This window comes from Dipteris shenzhenensis, chromosome 4, assembly GCF_047967505.1.
Source record: "Dipteris shenzhenensis isolate YYH24624 ecotype China chromosome 4, Dip_SZ_1.0, whole genome shotgun sequence".
NCBI lineage: Eukaryota > Viridiplantae > Streptophyta > Polypodiopsida > Gleicheniales > Dipteridaceae > Dipteris > Dipteris shenzhenensis.
This window is the reverse complement of record NC_141599.1, coordinates 39,185,035-39,197,864: the sequence shown is the minus strand read 5'-3', so window position 1 is coordinate 39,197,864 and position 12,830 is coordinate 39,185,035. Positions and strand designations below refer to the sequence as shown.

The 12,830-nt window shown below is 45.0% G+C and overlaps 1 pseudogene across 1 annotated transcript in view; it reads left to right on the top strand.

The window, feature by feature from the left end:
* Positions 1-233: 233 nt before the first annotated feature.
* The window catches only part of LOC147902834 (uncharacterized), a 66,907-nt pseudogene continuing 54,310 nt past the window's right edge, over positions 234-12,830 (top strand). The window contains exons 1-3 of the transcript XR_015540835.1: positions 234-640; positions 744-928; positions 1,056-1,142. The product of XR_015540835.1 is annotated as an uncharacterized LOC147902834 (transcript). The remainder of the gene's footprint in view (positions 641-743; positions 929-1,055; positions 1,143-12,830) is intronic.

The following is a 12,830-nucleotide window of genomic DNA, read 5'->3' as shown; positions in this document are numbered from 1 at the left end:
ACGGCCTGAAAAGCTGGCTGCAAAAAGCGGCTGCACTTTTTAGGGGTGGTAGGATATTTGGAGGGGAGACCGGCAGGCGGGGGGACCGAAACCGGCTGTAGCCGGTGACAGCCGTCAGGGAAAGTAGAGGGGGTGACCGGGAAACGGGTGCCACGCAATCGGGGTTTTTTTATTTGTTTCTATAAGCAGTTTTTTAAAGTTTTTTTTAGTTTTTTTGTATATGGCTCGCCATAGCCAAGCTTCAAGCTTTCCCTCCCTGTCTTGGTCGCCATAGCCAGAGCTTCAAGGTTTCATCTTGCTGATCAGTAGGGTGTTTTCAAGCTTCTGTCACTGTTTTCGCAGTTTCCCTGTACACATCGTTGAGCTGTTAACTTTGTGGTCAGCAGTCCGGGCACGAGTTGGGAAATTACACAAGAGCCAATCGACTACAACTTAGATGCAATTCAGTGGTCTTTTTGATCCTGCTGACGTACCCGTGATGGACAGGGGTCAGAGACAGAGGCAAATAAGCTGCTGAGAAAGCGTACACACGGGAAAGCTCTGTTTCGAGGGGAAGCTGCTTGAGATGCGCATAGGCAACGGCAATTTTGGAGTTACCACATTGAACTCGGCACCAGCAAATATAAGTGAGATCAACAAGGTAGTCGGTATCACCCCGCTAAGTGGATAATATACCAACGTCTATTTTGAAGGCGCTTGCAAGCTACTGAAAATTTCTTTGCTTTTGCATTCTGGAAATGAAGAGTTAGTGAATTTTAAGAACGACACCTACGATGGAATGTTGGACAACGGACCCAAGGTTCTAAGGTCAACAGCTTAATGAATGCCGCTGATGTGAGAAAGAGCAGAAGGTTTTACAAGTGCTATCGGAAGAAGCCAGCAATGAATCGCAGCCAACGCCAAATGCGTGATCGATGGAGAAGCCGTGGTGAGCCATGCCACACTTTTGATAGTAAAGCTTATTGCCGGCGAAATCTAAATGAATGGTTTTCGAAAGCATATTTTGGACAGCATCAAGACTTGGGCTTCGTTTTCGTTTGCCTGAGCATTTTTAGGTTCCGGAGGTCAAGGAGTCTTCAGTAATTTGATGATCTTAAAGGGGGCGAAACATGAGTAATTTTCCTTCCGTTGCTGTAGCCCAGGTAAACGTTCTTCCTGTTGTGTTCTGAGCGGCCAATAGTCTTGTTACAGTGCTTACTTATGAGAGAATGAACGAGTTACTTTATGATGTATTCAAAACGTGAGAGGACTTTTGTCGTTGAAAATGGCGTCAAGCAGGTTGTGCAGGAGGCTGAAAGCAGCTCATCAATCCTTCTGAGCAGTTATAGATTCAAGTAAAATGTGACTGCCTCCACGACGGGCGTACAGAAGACCAGACCTATGATGCATGCTCGCAATCCTTTTCCCTTGGCTTAAGCTGAAGATTATTGAGTGTGTTCTTTTGGGTTATTATTGAGCTTTTCACACTCTAAAGACTTGATTCATTTGCCCTTAAAAATCCTTGTTAGTGTGGTTACAGTTCATGCTAACAATTAAGATAACCTATTTTGAGCATCAGACTGTATGTTTTTGGCAACTTTAAGCAATTCCAGTGTTTTGCTTTAGTAATACACCAGAGGATAATGTTATAAATTATACTTTCTTTATCGATCTCTCTTACAGGTGCTTGAATTAAGCGAAAGTTTCCCCTGAGCTCTTAAGCGCAGGAACTAGAGGGCCTTGAGACCAAAAGGCTTATTTTATAAAGCAAGATGCTGCACTGACCTGTCCTATTATTTACTAAGCATGACCCTCCTGCAGCCAAGAATATTTGTACAAAGCTCATCATTTCAAAGGGGGACAAGTTCAGTGCATCTTGTGGTATCCTTAAAGTGCTACTTTACTGTTTCATTTAACTAGCAGAAACTCAAAAGGTGAGAGAGAGTTGGATTAAATTGACACAATAAAATCCTTGAAATATCCCTGCTTGTCAATATACTCTTGCTCTGTTACTGTTCTGCTCTGTACTTTCAAAGGAAAGATTAGCACCTGGGAAATGGTTGGTCATTCATCACATGGGCCGTATAAAACATAAGAGGTTTTGAGCAATAGTCCATCAGGCACCCACGTCTCACTCAATAGTCTCTTGCAATTGCATATAATCGTAATTTACATTCTATTAGCTCCATTAATGAGTCAACCCTAGCAGCCTTCTTTGAAAGAAAAAGATACTAAAATGTATTGATGTGAAAGCAAGACTGAAGAGATTGATACAGCAGAATAAGTATTGTTTATTTGCCCAAATACTATTCCAAAACGGTAGTTGCGTCATTCTGTAGTCTGGTAAAATAGGTTTCTGATCCGTACCTCTGAAGTTAGCCCTTGGAAACTGTGAAGAAACAGCCTTCTCAAGAATGCAAATGTGTGCAATGCATGCAGAATTTGAATACCAATTGGCCCTCCAATGGGGAAGAGCGCCCTCGCGAGAGTACCTGGTTCTATTTTGACCTACATGCAAGATGGGAGAGAGATGGCAGATGAATGCAATATGAATGAAGAATGCTACGTGAGATTCACAATGAAAGAGTGATACCCTTTCATTAATGTCCCTTGAGATCACTCAAGTTCCATCTTCCCATTTACACCTACCCTTAGCCTATGACCCATGCATCTACCATTCAATGCACCTTAATGCACCCTTCCCTTCCTATTGCCCCTAGGACCTAGACACGTGTGTGCATATTTTTATTAATAGAATAAGTATCACATGTCCAAATTCGATGCCGTCTGAAGCAGTGGCTCCAGCTCGACTAGTCCTATCTACTCAAATGATCCACCGCCATAACAAATCGGTCGGTGTCCATCATAAATACAAATACATGTTACACCATTGGCATATAATATATAATAATGTTTTCAGTATCTACTAATCACGGATTAGTGATTTCTCTTGTCATGACACTCCCTCTTGCTTGAATGGGCAGAAGTTCTCTTCTGGATCCTCTCTTGTCTCTTTCTCTTGCGTACGCTTCTCTTTTACTTCTGCATTTGCATCTCCTCTTCATAATCTGCAAATATTCTTCTCTTGGCAGTACACGATCTCTTCTGAATCAAAACTTAAATCCCATCTTCAAGTTCTGATTCCTCTTGATGCTGAATATTCAAAATGCAGAAGTACCACTGCAGTGCTTCAATATCTCTTCATACTCAGAATTCTCTTCTGAATACCAAGCTGCTGAAATCTCTTTATAGTAACCTGCTCAATAAGTTGAAACATATTCTCAACAAACTGGTCAGTATTAAAACGATTCTCTCACCCAAATGTGTTATTAAACTAGATAGACTTTGGCTATTATGATTTTGCAATGGAGAACTACTTAGTCTATAGAAACTATAGACCTTCAATCTCTTTTTTCAACTCTTCTATTTCAGCCCTATTCATTCTATCAAACGCTCTACACGAAATTTTCTCCGTCTATACTCCACAATGAATATGTCTACTCTCTATTCAGTTCACACATCCATACACCAATGTTGGCTGAATGGATAGCATTTACTCTTAGTTCTATGTTCACCGTAGAGTCTTGGGATCAGGAGGTAGAAGCCTCACCCTCCTGCTTGGATGCTTTGTCTTTCCCTTTTACAGAATTGGTTTTGGCAATTTTGGCTAATAGAGTAGGACATTTATGCCATGGATGCCCTGGCTTATGTTTCTTACATCCGAAACATTTACCCTCCTTAATTAGCTTTTTCTTCTCATCATCAGTCATGGAAGGAAATGGTATCCATCCAGGACGTGATTGGTTGTTAACATTTTGTACAATGGCTATCTCATTTCCTTTGTTGAAGGGTTTACGAGGATTCAATTTCCTCTCAGGAATGTCAGCCAATTTAGTGAGGTCTTTCAGGTGGTTGGGTTGAACATTTCAACCTTATACCTCACTTTCAGGGTTAGGGCTACTAAATACTTCTTCCTTTTATCATCCTCACTCTTCTCAGGTAACTCTAAAGAGAGTTTCCTGAACCTAGCTGTAAATTCAGCGTTACTCTCGTTTTCGAATTGCCTCAACCTTTCCTAGCGGAAGGTCAATTCTTCTTCATGCCTCGGAGGCATGAAAGTGGCCTTAAGCTGCTCTACAAATTTGGACCATTGAAGAATAGGCTCTTTTCCCGTTTGTGATAAGGACCACCACATTAAAGCATCCTTTTGTAGATGCAGTGTGGCAAGAGCAAGCTTCTCATGGTCGGTCTTATCTTGATGAGCAAAATATAACTCAAAATGACGAATCCAATTGAGGATTTTGTCCACCTCTCTTGCTCCATCATACTTTGGGAACTCTATTCTCTCTCGGGGTTGGAATTTAGCTCTCTTTGAGGGGGTACTTAAATCGTCATCCCTAAAATTCAGCACTTTCTTAGTCCCTAATTTTGTCATAATGGACTGTTCAATCATATGGCTAAGCTGAGAAACCAGCTTATCAACGGGAGACTCCTCTCTCCCTCCTGCACTTGGATTATAATCCATGTGTATGAGATTTTGAGTTAAAGGCGTAAACTCAGCGCCTTGCTCTTGGATGAACTCGTTTCTCCTTTCATTTCTGAAGGAAAACTCCCTATCAAGAGATTCTTGAAGGAGAGATAAGGTAATTCTATACGTGGGTTATCATACTCAATATGTGTGTAACTCTCATCTACATTATCCTCTTCAGGAGGAGGTGATGGTGTTCTCTCCCTATGTCCTTCTGGTAGTGGAGGAAAAAGGACAATTTCATTATTAAATATCCCTCCTCCTTCCATTCTTTCCTTTTAGTAATACAAGAGAAAATGGCTTGCTGTAATTTCAGAAAAGGGGTTTATTTTACAGCAAAAGTCAAGTGTTGTAGAGTTGGTGGTACTTATCCGACTCCTGCTTCGCTTGTGTCGAAAAACTACTTCATTTGACCTCTTCTTCGTTCTCTTTTAGTCTTTCTTCCTTGTTTTTATGCTGTAAACTGGTATACTCCGTTTGGGCTACTTGTTTTGAGCGGAATGGTGTCAAAAAACTACTGCATTTGACCTCTTCTTTGTTCTCTTTTAGCCTTTCTTCCTTGTTTTTATGCTGTAAACTAATATACTCCGTTTGGGCTACTTGTTTTGAGCGGAATGGTGCTCTAGATACCGTTATAAGGGGTACTTGATGGGTGGATCACCCCCTTGAAATCTTGTTCCAATCTGACTTTTCGTTGAGGAGAATGGGGGGGGTCTCTTTTCCTCACGGTTTAAGGGTTTTAAGGGTCTATTCGCACAAGGGGGGAGTCACCCCGTTCCCCGTCCAAAGATCACAAAAATTAGAGAAAGTCCTTACCTCAGGGCTTCCAAAGTTGATTCGATGCCGTTTGAAGTAGTGGCTCTAGCTCGACTAGTCCTATCTACTCAGATGATCCACTGCCATAACAAATCGGTCGATGTCCATCATAAATACAAATACATGTTACACCATTGGCGTATAATATATAATAATGTTTTCAATGTCTACCAATCACGGATTAGTGATTTCTCTTGTCATGACAAAAACATGGAATCCTGATTTGTAGGGATCCTGGCTCGCTTTTTCCTTACATTGATCTCCATATCTTCCATGCTCCAACTATGAATTGCATTTGCTCTGCAAATGGAAAGAGCCAGTTAGGATCCAGACGAACAAATTGCTCCAATGCAAGGATCTTGATATGGACACAATTGCTCCAGAAGAATGATAAAAAGTCACTTCCCATTACAGAATGACATAACTGCTCCAGAAGAATGATAAAAAGTCAGTCAGGATCCAAACGAACAAACTGCTTTAAACAAAACAAAGCCAAGTGCAACAAATGCCGGCTTACTCACTAGGAGTAAGCCAAAGCTGAACCGACAACAGTGATTACCCACAGGCTACGAAGAGCCAAATCACCACAAACTGATTGAACACCCACGAAGATCCAGAACTATCTGAAATGCAATGTAAAGCTTCTAAAATGCCAGTCATGTTCAAAGTCATCAGCTTCTCACCATCGGAGTGATTCCCTGACAATGCAAGCTTTCTCCTTCATAGTCTTCAATTGATCGTCAAGTTGCTTCTTATAGCAATTTTTCTGACATGACCTTCTTTCCAACAAGAGTTACAAATCCGCTTCCCCTTTGTTATTGTTTTGGCTTTTCACGGTGTAAGCGAGCTCTGTTAGAATTTCTCCCAAAAGGTTTGCTGGTCATGCACATAAAAATTCAGCAAATCCAAGAGTGTACTATTTGTAACTTCAGTTTGGCCATCCGTTTGAGGATGAAAAGCTGAAGAGAAACTTAGAAGAAGGGTACGCACAGCGGAAGACTGATAGTAATGCCCAGGAGCTCACACAGTGTGATGTGGGGTGTGGAATCACAAACTTCTTAACTTATGTGCATAGATGTGCAAGCCAGTAAATAGACCATGCTTAGAGACAAATATAGAAGCAACACTTTATATTTCCGTCCGTCTAGAAACTAGGACAGGATACAATACCAAAAGGTCCTTCTACTACAAGCCTGGCACTTCTAGATCTCTGAGCCCGCGTGCTCTACCTCGAGCATATGTAGACTCTCTTTCTAGATCCCTTCCACCTTGCTGTCCGGAACCCAGCCTAGGTGGGCAGCACCTTGAGCTCAGTCTGCAGCCCTATGTCAGCCTCCTTCTCCTCCTGTGTGTAGGTCCAAGGGTGGGCCTGTGGCTGCTGCTGTCTGCTCCCCAACTGCTGCTTCAAGTGATATTGTTATCAGGCCAAATGCCTCTCCTTTTATAGGCCCCAAGGGGGCTGGCAAAACCCACCAGCCTGCACGAGACTGGCCGACCAGTCTGTGGCTGGTCCAGCCCTATTAGGGCTCACAAACCGGGGCTTTTTGGGCCCACTTTTCTAGGGCCTTGGCCCTCCAATCAAGGCAAGGGCCCAGCCTATATAAAGGCAGGTCCCTGCCTCATGGCAGCCTCCTTTGCTGCTCCAACAGGCCTCATCCAGCCCCGTACTGCTCCGTACAGTTGCGCGCCACCTGTCAGCGCCACCTGTCCGCCTCGATTCGGGGCCTGTTCCAGCCTGTACAGACAACCCTTGAAGCACCTCTGAAAGGCTGCTGTGCTGCCCACATGACAGCTCATGTGCTGCCCCTTATGGCTGTCCTTTCCCTATGAGGTGCTGCCAATGTCACAGCCCCCTCCCTTATCTTTTCTGCCTAGGTTCACCCCCCCATGCTCTCCTCATATGGGGGTTTACAGATGGGGAGGTGAGCATTCCAACACCCCCTCTCACTGACACATCCAGGCCCAATGCCAACACGTTGATGACGATGCTCCAGTAACTCCCCGGTCGTAGTCCTCTGGAAGATTTCGATGTTGAAATCTTTTCCTGGCTTTTTATCCAGTGGCTCCTGCTCCACCAGGTCTGGTTCCGCTTCCGCACACCATCCTGGTACACAAGTCCATCTTTGGTAGCACCTCCTGGCACCACCTCTGAAACCGGCCTTCGATAAACAAAAGGGCAATGATCTTCTTCTACTCAGTCATAAACTTCATAAATGGCCACAATGCAAGCTTCAGTCACTTCAATCACTTAGCACAACTTAGAAACAAGCTTCAACGAAAACAAAGGTGAGGCTAGAATGCCCCTGCTCAATGAAAATAGTACACAGTGCACCCACTAGCCCCAAATGCCTTGGCGTCCCTTACGGTACTTATTTAATGCTTCTGAATGGAAATGCTTTACAAGAGGGCTTCAACCCTGCACTGTTCCTCTCTGCAAATCCTCTACTTGTCTTCAAGGCATCTAATCCAAGTGCACCACTAGAATTCCCACTAGCAAGGCATACTCAGGCATTCACTTTTGATCTGACCCAACTTAGAGGCATTCAGGCATCCAAACCACTGGCAAACTGAGCTCAAGGCAGCCTCGAGGCTATCACATGCATCCACACTGTCCTTAGGCCTTCCACAGGATCACCCTTGCCTCTGGGTTCTTGCTAGAACCTGTAGGAGTCCTGAAAGACCTGCAAACAACATGCATGCACTGCAAAAAGCTGCAAAGCAAGAAAGAATAAGGAAAAACAGAACCTGGAACCAACTCCCGCTGTCTGTGGCAGAGGGGTGAGCTCCTTCCTCGCACCTATCCTCTGTCCAGGCTCCTCGCAGGGTGCAGGTGTCTTCCAACAATCAGGAGAAGAGAGAAATGAAGGTAGAGAGCGGAGGGTGAACAAGAAAGAGCCACAGATTTGCCCCAAAATGATTGCCTCGGGATTTGTGCCTGAGTCCTCCTAAGAGAGGGTGCCAAAAGCAATAGGGAAAGTTCCTCCATCAGCTTGCACTGGTCCAAAACAGCTCCAGAAGCCACCACACAGCTAGAAACACGTGCAGAAAGGTCCAGCATAGCAAAAGACAACCCTGGGCACCTGCTGGAGGCAGTTGCACACGGCTGTACGGAATCCGTACAGCCGTACGAAAATTTTCAGAAAGTTCAATAATGACTTCTGGCACTTCCTAAAAGTGCGTACTAGCCTTGGAACAACCAAAAACGGCTGAAAACGGTTGAAAATAGGCTTGAAACAGCTCAAAAACTGCACAAGAACAATTGAAAACGTCCAACACCTCTGGGAGAGTGAGGGGAGAGAGATGGAAGGTGGGGGAAGGGCATGCATACACATGCATGACAAATGGCACCTCCTCCTTGCTATTTGCCCCTTCATTAAAGTAACTCCCATACCAAGGATAACATTGGTTGTCCTTGGGCGCAACTTTTAGACCCCTCTTTTAAAGCCTTTGCCTTGCCCCTAGGACCTAGTGGTGCACCTAGACTTTGCCCCTAGAAACTTCTAGGAAGTGTGCACTTCCTCTAGCCAGTCCCTCACGGCCAAACCATTACAACACTTAACCATGATTAACCCCGGGTTAAGTGTAGGTCGAGTTACGAAGATACTTTACATCACTTTTCACGTCCTCGTGACAACCTCCTTCAGTCACGTTCCCCGCCTTTGAACTCGAGCAATCCAGCCGTCACGATCTTCCAGTTGTCCCCCTCATAATGAGTGAACAACCTAGTGTCTTCCAGGCACCATGCTCTGAGGGTTTGTTTCAACCCGTTCTTCCTTTGGCAAGGTCTGCAACCAATGAATATTTCTAGATAACCTGGACCATGAACTCTCGCTGAGTTTTCAAGCAGGTACGCTTCTGGCTTCAGTACTCTTTGTCCATCACCTTCTAGCAATCTGCGTCCGAGATTTGAAAAAGCACCAATACTTCCCCTTCTGCCTTCGAAGAAGGCCAATTCCTTCCAATCTCGTATCACCTAAGACAAATGAAGAGCATAGTCTCTCCACAGCATGCTATAAAGGCTCAAATGTAAAATATCAAGTACATACCAGACTGGTGTATTGCCGGTGTGTTTGCTTTGAAAGTAAACCCTGTACCTCATCGAGGCACCCACCAAGAGCCTGTGTAATCCTGTGTTGGGGTAAAGGCACATTGCCACCCTTTTGTTAAAGTTATGACACCTATGACTGTCTTAAGACAGTCATTGGGTGAAAGCCTAATCCTAATAAAACCTATGAGTTTGTGGTGTGGCTCAATACTTCACACCCACACTTTTGTGTCTCCCCCTCTCTCTCTCTGTCTTCGTCGTTCCACTCCCTCTCCCTTTCCCTCTCAACTGGTATCAGAGCCTCTACCTCTCCCACTCCACTCCGGTCTACCCCTCCCTCTACCCCTTCCTCTCCCCTCGGGCATCGCACCCTATAGCAGCGAGCAGCGCGCGGGAAGAGTAGGACAGCGTGCGGGTAGAGCGGGGCAGCGCGCACTTGCAACAGCAGCAGCTAGCTGCTGCTAGCTGCGACCCGCTACCAAGCGGGCGCAGCCAGCGCGCAGCGCCGGCGCGCACCCAGGCTGCACACGGGCAGCCGTACAGGAGCGACCTGTACAGCCACCCGTACCGGCTGTACGGAATCCGTACAGACCGTCGTACGGCTGTACGGTCGCGTGGCCAGCAAGGCAACCGTACCATACGGACGCCGCCGTATGGACGCTGCGTCAGGGAGGTACAGGTCAAATTTTTTTTTCTTGGGATTTGTGCCCTCGTAGGTACAGGGTACAGCAGGTACCCTGCGCAGGTACAACAGGTACAGGAGGCACTTTTTTTTTTTTTTTTGGGAAGAAGAAAAAGAGAGAGCACTCTGCTCTTCATTCCCGGTTGTTCAGTTCTTTGTTCAGTTCTCAAAACTGTGTGTTGAAGGTACAGCAAGTACCCTCGTGTCCCTCGTGCTTGAGGTGACTAGTGCCACAGTGTGTGGTGGTTGCACAGTTATCTTGTTTCGGGAAGGTCAAATGCCTTGATTTTGCAGAGGGCTTTTATGCTTTTGCTGAGTGCAAATCTCAGCTTTCGGGTGACAATTTCAAAGGGCTTTTGCTTGGAAGTTTATGCAGTGTATGCCTTGAGGCAGTGTGGAGCCAGGGTGCCCACATTGGTCTTGTTTCCGCAGTGTATTCAGTGACATTTCTTGCAGGTCACATTCTGTGTACGACACTTTGAAAAATCTCAGTTGAGCCACGCTTGGCCAGGGCGCATCGAGTTTACTCGGTCCCTAACTGTCCATCGTTGACAGTGCTCAAAAGATTCTCTTCAGTGTTTGTACGTTGGGATCTGTGTTGTTACTGTGTATACAGGGCCGTTTATGCATTACATTGTCAGGTGAAAGTGCCAAGAGAGCGCTGTATTTTGTATGCTACCTCAGTGTTGAGGTGTTTTTCACTTGGTACAGGTGTCAAATCAAGGGGCTTTTGTCCAGATTTTGCTTGTGAACACTTGCGTTACTGTTTGAGAACTTCAGATGCCTTTTACCCCCTTGGCAGAAGGGTGATTGCTTGGGATTTGTCCCCTTCTTTGTTGCAGGTTTGTGACAGGCTGAGGTGTTTGGAGCCTTTTTCAGTGGACAAAACAGTGTATGACAAGTGGTTTATGCATATCAAATCAGTGCAATACCTCATCTGAGGTGGGAGAAGTGTCCAGGACAGCAGTGTTTTGTGCTTCGTCAGATGATGATGCACTGATAAAGCACTTGTGGAACAGCTGCAGCATTCTGAAGTTACTGTTTTATGTCTATTTGAGCACGGTACAGTGTGTCAGAAGGTACACTGACAGGAGGGAATATTTTCTGTTTTGCTGCAGATTTTTTGACAGTAAAAACAGCACTATTGTGAGTGCTCCTGGCTCTAAATAGAGCAGGTTTTCTGAGAAATCAGAATTTTATTTAGTCATTTTGTGACTTACAGGGAGTCAGGTACTTTCCTTTTCTGATATGGCATCAGGGGGAAGTGAATCTTCAATTCTGAACATAAAGAAATTGGAAGGGGCACACAATTATGCATTATGGGCAGAACAGTGTTTGAATGTACTTCTGCTAAAGAAGATTTCTAAGCCCATAAGGGTGAAGGGTGTCAAGCCATCTGGGATGTCAGATGATGAGTGGGAGGAGCTTGATTTGTCCGCTAGGGCTGCTATCATGCTTACTCTCAGTGATTCTCTTGTGTTCAATGTTCAGGCTGAAAAGACCTCTTATGGCCTATGGCAGAGGCTAGAAGAGTTGTATGCCCAAAAGAGTTCAGCCAGTAAGGTTTATTGGTTGAAGAAGCTTGTCGATCTTCGCATGAAGGAAGGTACAGCTATGACCTCACACTTGAGTGAGTTCAATGCCATCTTTACACAGCTGATTGCACAGGGGTTGAACCTTGATGAGGAGTTCAAGGCTACTTTCTTGTTGTGTACCCTCCCTGAGAGTTGGGACACTTTCAAGACCACCCTGTCTAATTCAAATGTCACTCTTATGTATGCTGATGTGGAGAGCTCTCTCCTTATGGAGGAGACGAGCAGGAAGAATAATATGGGCAGCAAGTCTTCCAATGCTTTGCAGGTACAGGAAAGAGGTAGGACTCAGCAGAAGGGGAGATCTGCTGGAAAGTCCAAATCCCGCAGTCAGTCCCGTGGCAAAAAGAATATTGAATGCTTTTACTGTGGCAAGAAGGGACATGTGAAGTCTAAGTGCTTCAAGTTTATACGGGATCAGAAAGCCAAGAAGGCTGAGACAAAGGATGCAGGCAGTGGAAGCAAAGGCAAAGGCAAGGCCAAGGCAGATGACTTGGATGCAGTGAATGTTGCAGCAGAGGACAGTGAAAGTGACAGACATGATGTTTTATGCTCTTCTGCTGTAATTGCACATACATTGGTTATTGATGGCCATGACATGCACACCTGGCTCTTGGATTCAGGTGCTTCTTTTCATGTTACTCCTCATAGGGAGTGGTTTACTTTCTACACAGGTACTCATGGAGTTGTTCACCTTGGGAACAACTATGCATGTCAGATTGCAGGGATTGGCAGTATACAGATAGTATTCCCTAATGGACGCACATTTATGCTTGATGGTGTTCGTCATGTGCCGCAAATCAAGAAAAATCTGATTAGCACTGGCTTGTTGGATGACAGTGGTTACCACACCACATTTGGGGATTCCAAATGGGTGATTACTGATGGCCAGGTTGTAGTGGCTGAGGGTTATAAGAGTGATACCTTGTACCCTCTTTATGTTTCCAGTGTAGGTAATCATGTTGTTGCCATAACCGAGCTGCCAAAGGTTTCATTGTGGCATAGCCGGTTGGGACACATGTCCGTTAAAGGAATGCAAGAACTGTCACGTTTGGGTTATCTGCCGTCTCTTTCATTTTCAGATTTGCCTACTTGTGATCATTGCATATTTGGCAAGCATTCTATGACTCCTCATAAGAGGAGAACTCCCCAAAATAGAGCACCGCTTGATCTAGTACACACTGATTT